We start from the raw sequence: 12,550 nt of genomic DNA, 5'->3' as shown, positions 1-12,550 counted from the left end.
GTCTGGAGTGCCGATCTTTGCATGATGGTTGTTGGGCCGATGCAGGAAGAGTCATTAGGATAGAATTTTAATCCCCAATCTTAATCCTAGCAGTAGTAGCACTAGCATATTTACACTACTTAACAAAAATAACAGTTTACATGTGAATTGGTTTGGAGAATGCTGCTTAGACAAGAGTGATCCCCTTTGTTAAACACTGCATGTGTGCCTGATAGCAGCTTAGATGGAAAATGCCTCTGCCAAGTTGGAATCTCAAACCTTGACCTTTGTCTTTTTCTTTTTAAACACCCACACACGCTAGCTTTCGTTCTCTAAACACACACAAACAAGTTCATGTACAAGTTTGGCCACATCTGCTTTTGTCTGCGAGGTGTGAGACACAAACACACACACACATACAAAGCATGAAAACACACAGGGTGGTGGCTGAGAGTCATGGTCTCTGCGCCCCCCTCCCCCCCACCCCCACCAAGCAGACTATCAGTCTTTGGGACGATAGCTGGAGACGAGGCGTGTGTGGGTGGTTTTTAGGGTGGAAGGGTGGATACAGAAAGAGAAATACTGATTGGGACTTATTACTTGAAGCTAGCCTGATCTCTAGGAGAGAACTACGAAATAGTATCTAGATCTTGTTGGTGTACAGAGTAAAACCTGAGAAAAAGCTTCCTTTAAGCAATTCCTTTGAAGTTTGTCACATCCTAATATGTATTACCATAGACCTAGGAGGATGCTATTTTACAGAATTTTTTTTTACTAAAACAAATATCTACGGTCTAAGTTGAGGTTTCGTTTATTCAGACAAAGTTTTACAGGAAATGTTTATCTCCTAAATGCCAGTCTTTGTCAGAGGAGATCTGCCAATCGCCTTTGATTGTTCCTTTGAAGTTTCACTTGACTTCCATGTAATAGTTTCAGCGAGATTCAATTTGTCTTCTTTTTGAATAGTATGAGGTTTTGTTTATTCAGACAAGGTTTTTCAGGAAATGTTTTATGTTTTGACTGTCAACTGCCAGTCTTCTTCAGAGGAGTCTGAATAAACGAACCTCAAATCAATATACTATTCAGAAAGAAGACAAACTGAATCTTGCTGGAACTATCTACGGTCTGTTCATGTGGATGTGAAGTTTCCTGGAAGATTGGTTTGATATTAAATCTTCAAAGGTAAGATCTAGTTCCATTCTGGTTCTAGATGAAGGACCAAGTTAGTGGTGAGCTAACCTCACCTCCTGTCTAGCCTCTTAAGTATACATGGACTGTAGAAAGTCCCCTTCTCAGATGTGGTCAGAGACCTGAAATCTGAGTCATGACTGAGACAAAAAGGTCGAGCGTACAACGTGCTGACCTGAGCTTTGGAACAAAGTGAAACCCTAGAGAAGCAGCTCAACGCAGGGCTGTGTTGGACAAGGTGACGTAGATGTCTCTGCTTGGTTGACTATGAATTATGCAGAGGATAAATACACAATCCCTCAAAATCAACAACCCTTCAAGGCAACTTAAGTTGTCCGTGAAGTCTTTCAGTCAACCAAATCATTGGGATAATTGGAGTCTTACCACAAGCTTCATCTATGACAATCTGTTCTTAGACTTTAGGAGAATAATTCAACAGTTTTTCCACCATGACCTTATGCTTCATCTACTGCATCTATTCATCTGATCTACTATGTGGAGTACATCTAGGAAGTTTTTTGCAAACACGTCACAGAACGTGATGTACTGTACATGGTCACATGACCACTTCTCCGAGAAAACATGGTGCGGTATGTGTGAACAGAACAGGAGACTGGGACATTTCTTAGCATTATACTTGAAAATGATTACAGCCACATTAGACGTGAAACAACAAAGGAATAAAGAGTCTAACGTCCGTCTTTCTGCAGCAAAGTCTCGCAGGATGACATTTCATGGGAATGACGACGCTCCTGCCCAAAACAACGTTCAATGGAAACACATTCAAAAAGCAATTATACTTTGTCGACATTTAGAAAGATCGCTTTTATTTTGCGAAAATGCGATTGGCAATCAACATAACAAGCTTCTGTTTTTTAAAATAATTCAGATCAGATGAAAAATGTTAACTTGTTGTTAAGTTGTCTGAACCCAAGCTAATGCTAATTTGAATAACAACCTACTGGTTGGATGAAGTGGATTAAGTTGACCAAACAGATTAAAAGTTGTTTTTCAATTTCTTCCTTTTCTGTCAGCAGACCACTTGGGTCAGCAGGGTTTTGCATGCAAAGCAAAGTGATGACGGAGGCCGGATATCGGGGGAGAAGAAGGGCTTTGGACAGACGGGGCGATGAAACGGGTGAAGGGGAGTTCAGCAGGGGTAGCTTTAGAATCGCAGGTGCCTTAATTGTCCTCCGATAAAACCTCGGTGAGTGGGCAAAACCTGTGAATGAGTGTCTTTTAAAAGGCAGAAAGAATGAGGCACACGTGAATATAAATGAACGAGCGACTGAATGAGCAAACGAGTGCCTGGAAGAGCAGGCACTCTGCGGGAAAGCCGGGAAAGACTGTGGAGGGAAGGGGTTGGGGGAGGAACAGACAAGCGATGAGTCGAACTGGAGGTTTAAGAAAAAAAAACAAAAAACTGTAGGGAAGCCACAAAGGGACTGAGGAAGTAGGGATGGAGGGAAAGGAGGGATGGGGGGGAGCATGAATCAGGGTAAAACTGGGGTGGAGGGTGGAGGGTGGGGGGGTCTGGCTCGTCTCAGACAATGTGACATGGCACACGCTATTAATTCTGGCTCAGCGGAGAGACCCTGCCTCGCCATCTGCTCAGGGTCAGGGGCGTTCGCAGGGGTCGGCGTCACATCCACCCCCACCAACCCACACACACACAAGCCCATCATCACACGCACACACACACACACACACTGGAGTCCCTCCTCCTTTCCTGCGTCGCCTGACAGACACCCGGCCAGGCCCGCGCGCATTTCCATAAAACAATTGCTTCCCAACCTGCTCCCGTGTCGGGTGGGTGCGGTTAGGAGGGGAGTGGAACGCTGAGCCCCCCCCCCAACAATGGCCAGCGAGATGAAAAGGCCCTTGGTGAACTTGATATACATTACAAAAGAGCCACACCACGGCAGTCCTCGGTTCGGCCTCTGCGACCTGCGGTTGGATTTGAGCTTGGCGTTCATTCATTTGTTAAAACACCCCAACCCATCTTCCAGACCCATACCAAAAACACACACAAACACACACACACACACTCGTGCGTGCACGTGGCAGGCGGGTGCTGTGCGGCGCATAAATTTTCGAACACAGGGAAGATGAAACAAAGCCACACCAAGCGTTGCCTCCTTTTAGCGTGAAATGAGCGGACGACTAATCAGCTTGCTTCGTTAAGGAGCGCATACATCAGAACTCAGTTTTTGTGAGAATGACTGACCTAATTACTTATTTATCAGACACATTAATTACAGTTGGGCCATCTAACATGTGAATAACGGATTGATTTTAAAGGATACTTTTACCGCCACCATAAAGTACGAAACAAGGTTTTTTCCAAAACAGTTTAACAAAAGATTTTCAATACAGTTGGTTTTAAAACACAGTTTCCCAATCGAAACACATAATTATCAATCATATTTCAGCAGGGTGGGTGTCAGAACAGCCTTGCTGAACATTGAGCATGAAAAATAAATAAATGTTCTTTTCTTTGCACTTAAAGAACTTTTTTATTACTGTTCTAAAACATGTGATTGCAGATTTTATGTTATTTTTAGTTTTGAAGAAGAATAGTCACATTGTTTTACTTTTTCCAATAAAGGTTGCATTCTTTTTTTTACCCATTTTGTTGAAAAATGTCTTCAACCTGGGACGCAACAGAAAAAGGTTGGGAACAATTGAGCTAACTAGTGTTTCACGTGCGGAAGGAATTAAGAATACCAGGAAAAAGCAATGGATTCTAAAATGAAAACTTGCATACTGTACATAATAAGATACACATTTGATTGTACGTGGGAAAGAGAAGTGATTTAGCTATTTGAACGCACGCTTGTGGAGTTAGACATGTTTTACAAACTGTAATGTAGTGATTACTCAAGGGAGTGCTCCATTCATGTATAACTGCAACTAGTTTTTATGAGGTTAAAGGCATCTGATGGTTGCCATGGTAGTGTAGATTTCCTGTTTGAAGGTGTCTTCCTTGTTTAGCTGGAAGGCATGCATGGATCTATAGTAAAATGGCTGATAGTGGCATTCAAAGACTCCCATTTCTCCTTTCTTGGTAAGTTCAACGTCAAAATCCTTTCACCGTAATGTTCCTGGTTTTATTAGAAATAATGTCAGAAAATGAAATGATATTTTACCATAGACTCTATGGGAGCGAAAATACAAAGACTGCGACTTCCACATATAAATGGATATTATGTGTGTTTGAGACTAAAATGTCCAAAGACATTACTGACAAGAATTAGTAACAAAATGTTATTATTCAGCTTTAGACGAATCATCTAAAGCCTAGGTTCCCAAAGTGGGGTACGGATACCCCCAATGACAAAACTAGAAACTAGAATAAAAATAGAGCAGATACTTTTAATGCTAGGTTAATGCTATTGTTAGGCTAATGCTAATGCTACGTAATGCTAATGCTAGGTTACTGTTATTGCAAGGCTAATGCTAGGTTAATGCTAATGTTAGGTTAAAGCTAATGCTAGGTCAATGTTAATGCTAGGCTAATTCTAGTGCTAGTTGCTAGGTTATTGCGATTGCTAGGTGATTGCAAATGCTCGGCTAATGTTATTGCTAGGCTAATGATAATGCTATGTTAATGCTAATACTAGGTCAATATCAATTCTAGGCTAATGTTAATGCTAGGCTAATGCTATTACTGTGCTAATGTTAATATTAATGCTAGGCTAATGCTATTACTGTGCTAATGTTAATATTAATGCTAGGTGATTGCTAGATAATGCTAATGCCAATAATAAGCTAATGCAGTGCGACGCGGGCCACCACCTGCATCCTCACTTGCATTTTCCGCAGGAAATGCAAATATTCTAGATTCTGATTATATATTATTCCTCAACAAGAAACAAAAAAAGGTAAAATTCACTGTAGGGGTACATTGTATATGACATTACATTATTGTGTTTTTTAAGAGTGCAAGACTGTGAAAAGTTTGGGAACCACTGATCTAAAGCACATTTGTCAAACTCATGACACGGGGGCCAAATCCAGCCCATTGGAGCATCCAATTTGGCCCTCAGGAGAAAGTAAAAATGACAGAGAAAACATGAATAACTGTGTAAATGCAAATCAACAATATTTGCAGAGGTTCACAGTTTTCCCGGGGCTTGTATCGCATGATTGCAGTCATTTTTTATGTTTAACAGTTGAAAAAACTGAAATTCTTTAAAAATCCTTAAATTTTCCTCAAATTATGACATACTATTTTCATAAATTGGTCAGAAAATCGAGGAAATGTAAAGTGAAGATCCTGTTGGCACTAATATCTGTCTCTTATGCTTAGATATGGTCGGTTTCTTACATATTTTTTAATTTTATGTATACGCAGAAGTGCAAACTATGGCCCGTACTCATTTTCCTGCATAAAATCTGTGGCCATCCTAAAATCAAAATGCTCCTTATTTGGCCCCTGAACTGAAAATGAGTTTGACACCCCATTCATGTGATGGGTTAGTATCACTTTAAGTGGAGTTTATGTCCAAAGTTTGACAAAAAAAAAAAAAGAAAAAATAGAAACTGATAATATTTCTGCTCTTATGGCTGATTTTTAGATGTGGAAGCTTTTAACGTGTATTAGTCTTTATATTCTGACATATATTTTATTTTTGTAACAATAGAAAAACACTCACATTCACTCCTTTTATTGACAACTTGAACCAATTTCTATTTGTGAAATAATCAAATACCTGATGGAAAGACACAGAAAGTAGCTGAGCTGTAAAACGGCACGGTCCTCCATCATTAGCGCGTTATCCCCGACGCTGCCATTGCGTGCGAGGGGCTGGCAAAACGGCAAGCTTTAGTGGTCCTTAATTCTGTTGTGGTGCTTAAGGTTAGGATTAGCACTGAAACAAAAGGAGATGAGACTGTGAGGAGGAGTCAACGTGTCAACAAACCACTTCAAACTCACTTAGATCCAACCTAGGCAACCTGCTGTTGGTTTTACCCTGAGAATAACTGTGTGTGTGTGTGTGTGTGTGTGTGTGTGTAGGTTCATGAGCTATGCATGTAGATTGGAGAGGAGTTTAAATCCCTCCTCTGTCCCCCCCTCCCCAAAGATAAATCCTTTAATCTGGTCTCGGACACGTCTGGAGGGCAAAACAAACAAATAGGATCCCCTTCCTCATTCCCTTTACAATCTCTCTCACACACACACACACACACACACGCGCACACACACACACCCCAGGCTCCATCACCTAACATGACATCAAGGGGAGGAGTGAGTGACATTAACAAGCTCAAGGTTAATTAATGGAGGTGGTAACCACAGGGCCAATGGTCCGTTTCACAATTCTAGAGGAATGATAAAGCTTGATCACATTCTCAACACATTTGATTATTCCCACCACTATTTAAGATGAGGAGCATTTTACTTGTCCAGTATTATGTTAATATGGTTAAAGAATTGTGAAGTAAATTCCGTTTGTTTAAAATGAAAAGCCCCGACAAAAGTGACTGTAATCCGTGTATCATTCGTTTTTCATTATGTAACAAAAACATGGAAAATTTGTTTCCAAAAACAAAACGAAAAAACGGAAAACGCCTTGTTTTTCAAATTCAAGCTCTTTTGCTTCAGTACAGGAAACGAAAAACGGAAAACGAACACCTTTTTTCGTTTTTCTCCATTACCGATTTGCCGAAGTACGTGACCTAGAAGTGCAGCGTAACACATTCCGAGATATCTTTAGCTCTGCAACACTTAGGAGTCTCTAAATCCTACTAAATGTCCGTGAGGAGGTTCTGTGCCCAACACCAGCTAAAGCGAAAAGGACACGTTTTGGATGCACAGTTGGAAGCAGCGATCTTGTCATGCCGAACTAGCGTCGGATGAGAGTACACTTCCGGGTCACGTACTTTGGCAAATCGGTAATTAAGAAAACGAATAAAGGTGTTCGTTTTCCATTTTCTGTACCGAAGCAAAAGAGCTTGAATTTGAAAAACAAGGCGTTTTCCGTTTTTTAATTTTGGGTTTTGGAAACAAATATCAAATAATGAGTTTTTTTTTTTTTTTTTGTTACATAATGAAAAACGAATGAACGAATGATACACGGATTGACCGTTCACTATTTATATTATTTATTTTCTTCAGATCCTTAAAGCTTCTGGACATTATTATGTTTCATTGGATAAACAAAGTGTAGGCCTCATATATCAATAAATCAAAGATCATTTGCATAAAAAAATCAATTGAAATTGCCGCTCAAAAATTTCCATCGTAAACATTTTCAGAAAAGTTTTGTCCCAGAGACGGAAGCATTTAAGTGTTTTTACTTCATTCTTACGGTGATTTCTTGTGTTTCTTTGCCAGGCTGTGTTTGAAATGTCACATTCCGGACTGTACACTGCAAACTCAATGAGTATATACGGTTTACTCTATACTGTAAGTATGATTAGGATGATGAGCGTTCCCACTGAAGTACACTTCCAAGTTTCCCAAAATGAATTTCGACAAAAACCTTGTTTATACTGAGGCTAAATACACCTTTGAAAGTTCTGAAAGCATTTTAGGTGAGAAAGTGACCAAGTAGAATATCAACATGTGCTCATTTGATCCATAAAACTCATTTCATGCCGACATTTCAGAGATTTCTGGAGACCTGCCATTGTGCTACTGACAAAACCACTGGTTAACTTCAAAACAAGAGCCCTATTTACAAAAGCGTTAAAAAACTATTGAAAGACAAGAAGAGATGCTTTTGTTTTGAAAAGATAATGTTTGACTTTTAGCTTGAAGCAGTTTCCAGGACGATTTTACGTTCCGCTCACAATGCATCATGAAGGCGGTTGAGTATGACTCGTGTACCCACCGTGCATACTTCAAAGATGTCGCGATATAGTATACATCCGGGAATTTCCTGCGTACTCAATCTTGCCATACGATCTAATTTGTAAGCACTACATACTCATTTTGACACCAGATGTAGTATGAGTAGTACGTTAGTATTTAGAACACAACCTCAGTTTGTGAAAACACCAGAAATGTGTTGGGAAGTCACTTTGGCAGAGTTTTTGCTGATAAACCCAAGAAATCAAGGTAAGAATGAAGTAAAAACACTTCTATGGATCCATCTACAAGACTCCACATCCCACAATGCAATACGTGTAACTTCTCTGACAATGTGTGTTTACAGTGGAGATCAAAACAAACTTTAAAGCACATTTTTTTTACCTTTTACATCTTCTTTTTTGAGCAAATGATCTTTGATTTATTGATCTATGAGGCCTACACTATTTGTCTTTCTCTGACGACGTTTCTTCTTCTCCAGCAGCAGTTTAAGAAACCACGTCAGGTGGTCCCAAAGAGGTTTACTGGTCATTCCTAACGGGTGTGTGAGAGGTCAGTGGTGAAAGGTCAGAAGATCAACAGGAATCACAGACGTGAGCGGCAGCTGGTTTGTCAGCTGATCCCTTCAAGAGGAACTGGTTTAAATGGGGACCATTACAACTCTCACCATTGTAGGGAATCGCTAACATATATATATATATATGATGGATGAAGACAAATAAAGAAAAGACTTTAGTGCAAACGAACTGTAACTACTGTGATGACATCAGCGTCTGCCCCAAATCCGGCTCCTGTTTTTCTCCGTTCAAACCCAAGCTGTTACCTTTAAATAAAGCTCATTTCCACATCGTTTCTGCTTTCTCTTTTTCTTTCCATTCATTTTCAGCCTCTCTCTCCGCTGAGGGTTTCCTCTTGCTCCTCACTGGGTGGGAGAGGCGAGGAGCCAAAAACGGTGATGTCACTGTTAAGTTTCAAGAGGGGTGAGCTCATTGGACACGACCACAGAAGAGCTGGCATCCAAGTTTCAGGGTAAGCTGGAGCTATTCACGACTCCAGGCTAGCCCTTCATCACATCTGGGGAAATGGGTTTGGACAACGTGCTACAGCTCTCCAGTTATCCATCCATCTTTGTAGCTCAGCATGTAGAAGGGACCATGAAAGTAACTCTATTAAGACGACTGGAGAAGAGGCAGACGAAACAAGAGGTTTGAAGCAGAGCTGTATAGAGAGAGTTGTGACTAGGAGTGTGACGATATCTCGATTACGGCGATTTATCGCGATTTTTCTTTTCTTCGCACGATCGATTATCGATATGCCCGCGCTAAGTATCAATTTAAAAAATAAAAAAGGCTTTTTATTTAATTTTTTTTTTTTTTTGATTTAAGATTTATGTTCTTATTTTCAAAACCTTTTCTGCTTTTTCACTAAAATGCGCAGGTACGTCTTCACAGAAATTTTGTCACTGTTTGTTGAAGGAACCAATATATTGTTTACTGGAATATTTCACTATACTGGTGTCACTGGTAAGAAAGACCCTATTTTTTGTTTACAGAAAGCACTATTGGAGATATTCGTTTCGGTATGTTGAAAACTTATTTACAGAAATGTTGCACTAAAATAGCGTCATATCAAATAAAAATTGTATTTTTTTCACTTAATCTTTTTTTTCTTGTTATGTCAGATTATCGTAGATTTATCGTAGATTTATATTTTTCGGACTACAAGGCGCACTCAAAAATCGGCAGTGCGCCTTATAATCAGGTGCGCCTTATGTATGAAATGAACTACTGTGCTTCAACATACTGAACTGAAAAGATGAGTGTATTGTTCTGTATTTTATGTTAAACCTGAACAATGTTGAGAGTTATTGTTAATGAGTTGAATAAAGTTTGACTTATCTGACTATTTTGTTTTGCTTAATGCGTCTTAATAATAATAATAATAATAATAATAATAACAAACCAGTGCACCTTATAGTCCAGTGCGCCTTATGTATGAAAATAGACCCAGTCAGACCCATTCATTGATTGTGCGCCTTATAGTACAAAAAATACGGTATTGATAATCACAGTATCGTCATATCGTGAGATAATTGTTATCGGGAGCTTTGCATCGTGTATCGTATCGTGAGGTACCCAGAGGTTCCCACCCCTAGTTGCGACAACTCCATTCAATCCAATGGTTCGTTTCATGGAGCCTCATATTTTGTCCCAGAAGTGATGAGTTTACCATTGTAGCACATGGAAGCTACAGCAGATGAGGCAGTTTGTGATGCACTTTTGAACCGTAAGACGTTTAAATAATCATATTGGATATTGTTTTTATTCACCCATTTTTTTTAAAGAAAATGAAAGACAATTCAAAGCAATACATCCTGTATACAATACATTGTAACGCATTTTTTAACCAACTCAATGTTGGCCTTAACTACGTAAAAAAAGCCAGGTAAGCTAGCTTCTATAGTGAGGAATACAGATATTAAAAACAGTTACAACAGTTCAGTGTGTCGTAATATGGAACAATCTAAATGACGACATTAATTATTAAGCTCCCTTAAATACATAGAAAACTTGACTCAAAGAAATTCACAAAATAACAACAAAAACACAGAAAATGACAGAAAATAAGGAAATACCACATAAACAGACAGAATGACTCACAATTAAAGAAAGTTCAAAGCAATACATACTGTATATAATACATATTAACACATTTTTTTAACCAAATTAATGTTGGCCTTAACTACGTCAAAAAAGCAGGTGAGCTAGCTGTTTACACTAATCATTAATACAGGTTTACATTAGGAAAAAAACTATTTATGGAACTCCATAAACTTATATTGTACATACACATACATATGACGGTGTACTGTATAAATTTTGTAAATCAATGCAGTTATTGACGACAAATTACCGAAAATCCCAGTTATGTCAATGGTTTCCAATTGCCCGCCACTAACTTCTGGGACAAAATTCAGTCTTACATTAATCACATGACGATCAAGCATTTTGGACTTCCATTGTCGCAACTCTCTCTCTCTACACGGCTCTGGTTTAAAGGTTTGAAGGCTTAAAGACGCTGATGTGTGAGATTGGTCGTTGACCCTGACACTGAAACAGAGACACGGGCCAGGATGTGCCAGAGGACTGATAAAGCCTGATAAACACCTCCACCAGTTAGACGATGCTCATCCACCAGCTCCATTTATCAGACGCTCAACGATAAACCATATCATGGCGACTGGTTACAGTTGATTATTTCATTATCACAGGCTGGTAAACAAAAGGAGGCTGTTCCACGGACACAACCTCTCAAATATCTATAACTCCATCATCTTTTCAATCCCCAGATGACTCAACAAATATATAACTTAAGGATGGGATACACTCTGCGACTCATGTGCAGAACTCACGATTCATGTTCTCACACTGTACGTTCATACACGACACGTCGGGGTCTTGTTTCCGGAAATGCAACGTACAAATTAGAATAAGAAGAGGAAGATAGAAGAAGAAGAAGAAGAAGAAGAAGAAGAAGAAGAAAAGAAGAAGAAGAAGAAGAAGAAGAAGAAGAAGAAGAAAAGAAAGAAGAAGAAGAAGAAGAAGAAGAAGAAGAAGAAAGAACTCTGAAGCGTCACCATTAAAACAGACGAAGAAGAAGAACCAGGAAGTGGAGAGACACTTGCAAAAAGAGCTTTAAAAAAAAAAAAAGACGGCGACGTGATGGACCAGGAAGTGGATGGACAGACGTGGGCAGTACAGTCCGTCAATTTTACAGCGGTCCTACGGTGTTCGTGCATGCGCAGTGTGAATAGTTTACGGTAAGCTGGTCCGTGGCACTGCTTCAACTGTGAGATACCCTCACGAGGAGCGACTGGATTTCAAACATGTTTGATTTCCTCACGACCATACGATTGCTGGTCGTGAGGTACTACACCATGCACGACACACGATTTAGCAGAGACTCGCACGATCCCACAAAATAGACGCACAAGTCAAAAATCGGCTCAAAATGGGCCAAAAATCGCACAGTGTATGCCTGCCTTTAGTCAACCCAGGGACCCTTTAGTTTACTAATGAGACTAGTCAGTTTACAACTAAAGAACCTTGTTAGACGAGCGGTTAAACGTCATCAAGCTAAACTCGAGCAAGGATCGGCGACACAAATAAACCCCAGTCCTTCATTCACACCCCACATAACGATCCATTGTGTAAATTGATCACAGCTTTGCTTTACAAACATACAAGTAAGAACACAACTAATCCACAAGGGAAAAACCGAGTTATAAAAAAAGAGTGGGAATTCATCCAATCTGGCAACTAATCTGTTGTGTCCACACAGAGAAATCCACATAGTTTGGACACATATTTGTCACTCAACAGTGATGGGAAACTGGTCGTGTCATGGGCTCCTTAGTTGAATTATGTACATGTAATGACAAAATATAAATCGACAACAAAAACACTAAATATAATATAATAATATAAATATATCTACTTACACACAAAATGATTGTAGAATGCTAGAAAAATACACAAAATGATTCTTAAAAACAAACAATTTGAC

The sequence above is a fragment of the Gouania willdenowi genome, chromosome 18 (assembly GCF_900634775.1).
Source record: "Gouania willdenowi chromosome 18, fGouWil2.1, whole genome shotgun sequence".
Lineage (NCBI taxonomy): Eukaryota > Metazoa > Chordata > Actinopteri > Blenniiformes > Gobiesocidae > Gouania > Gouania willdenowi.
The sequence above is the reverse complement of the archived record's forward strand: the minus strand, read 5'-3'. Positions refer to the sequence as shown.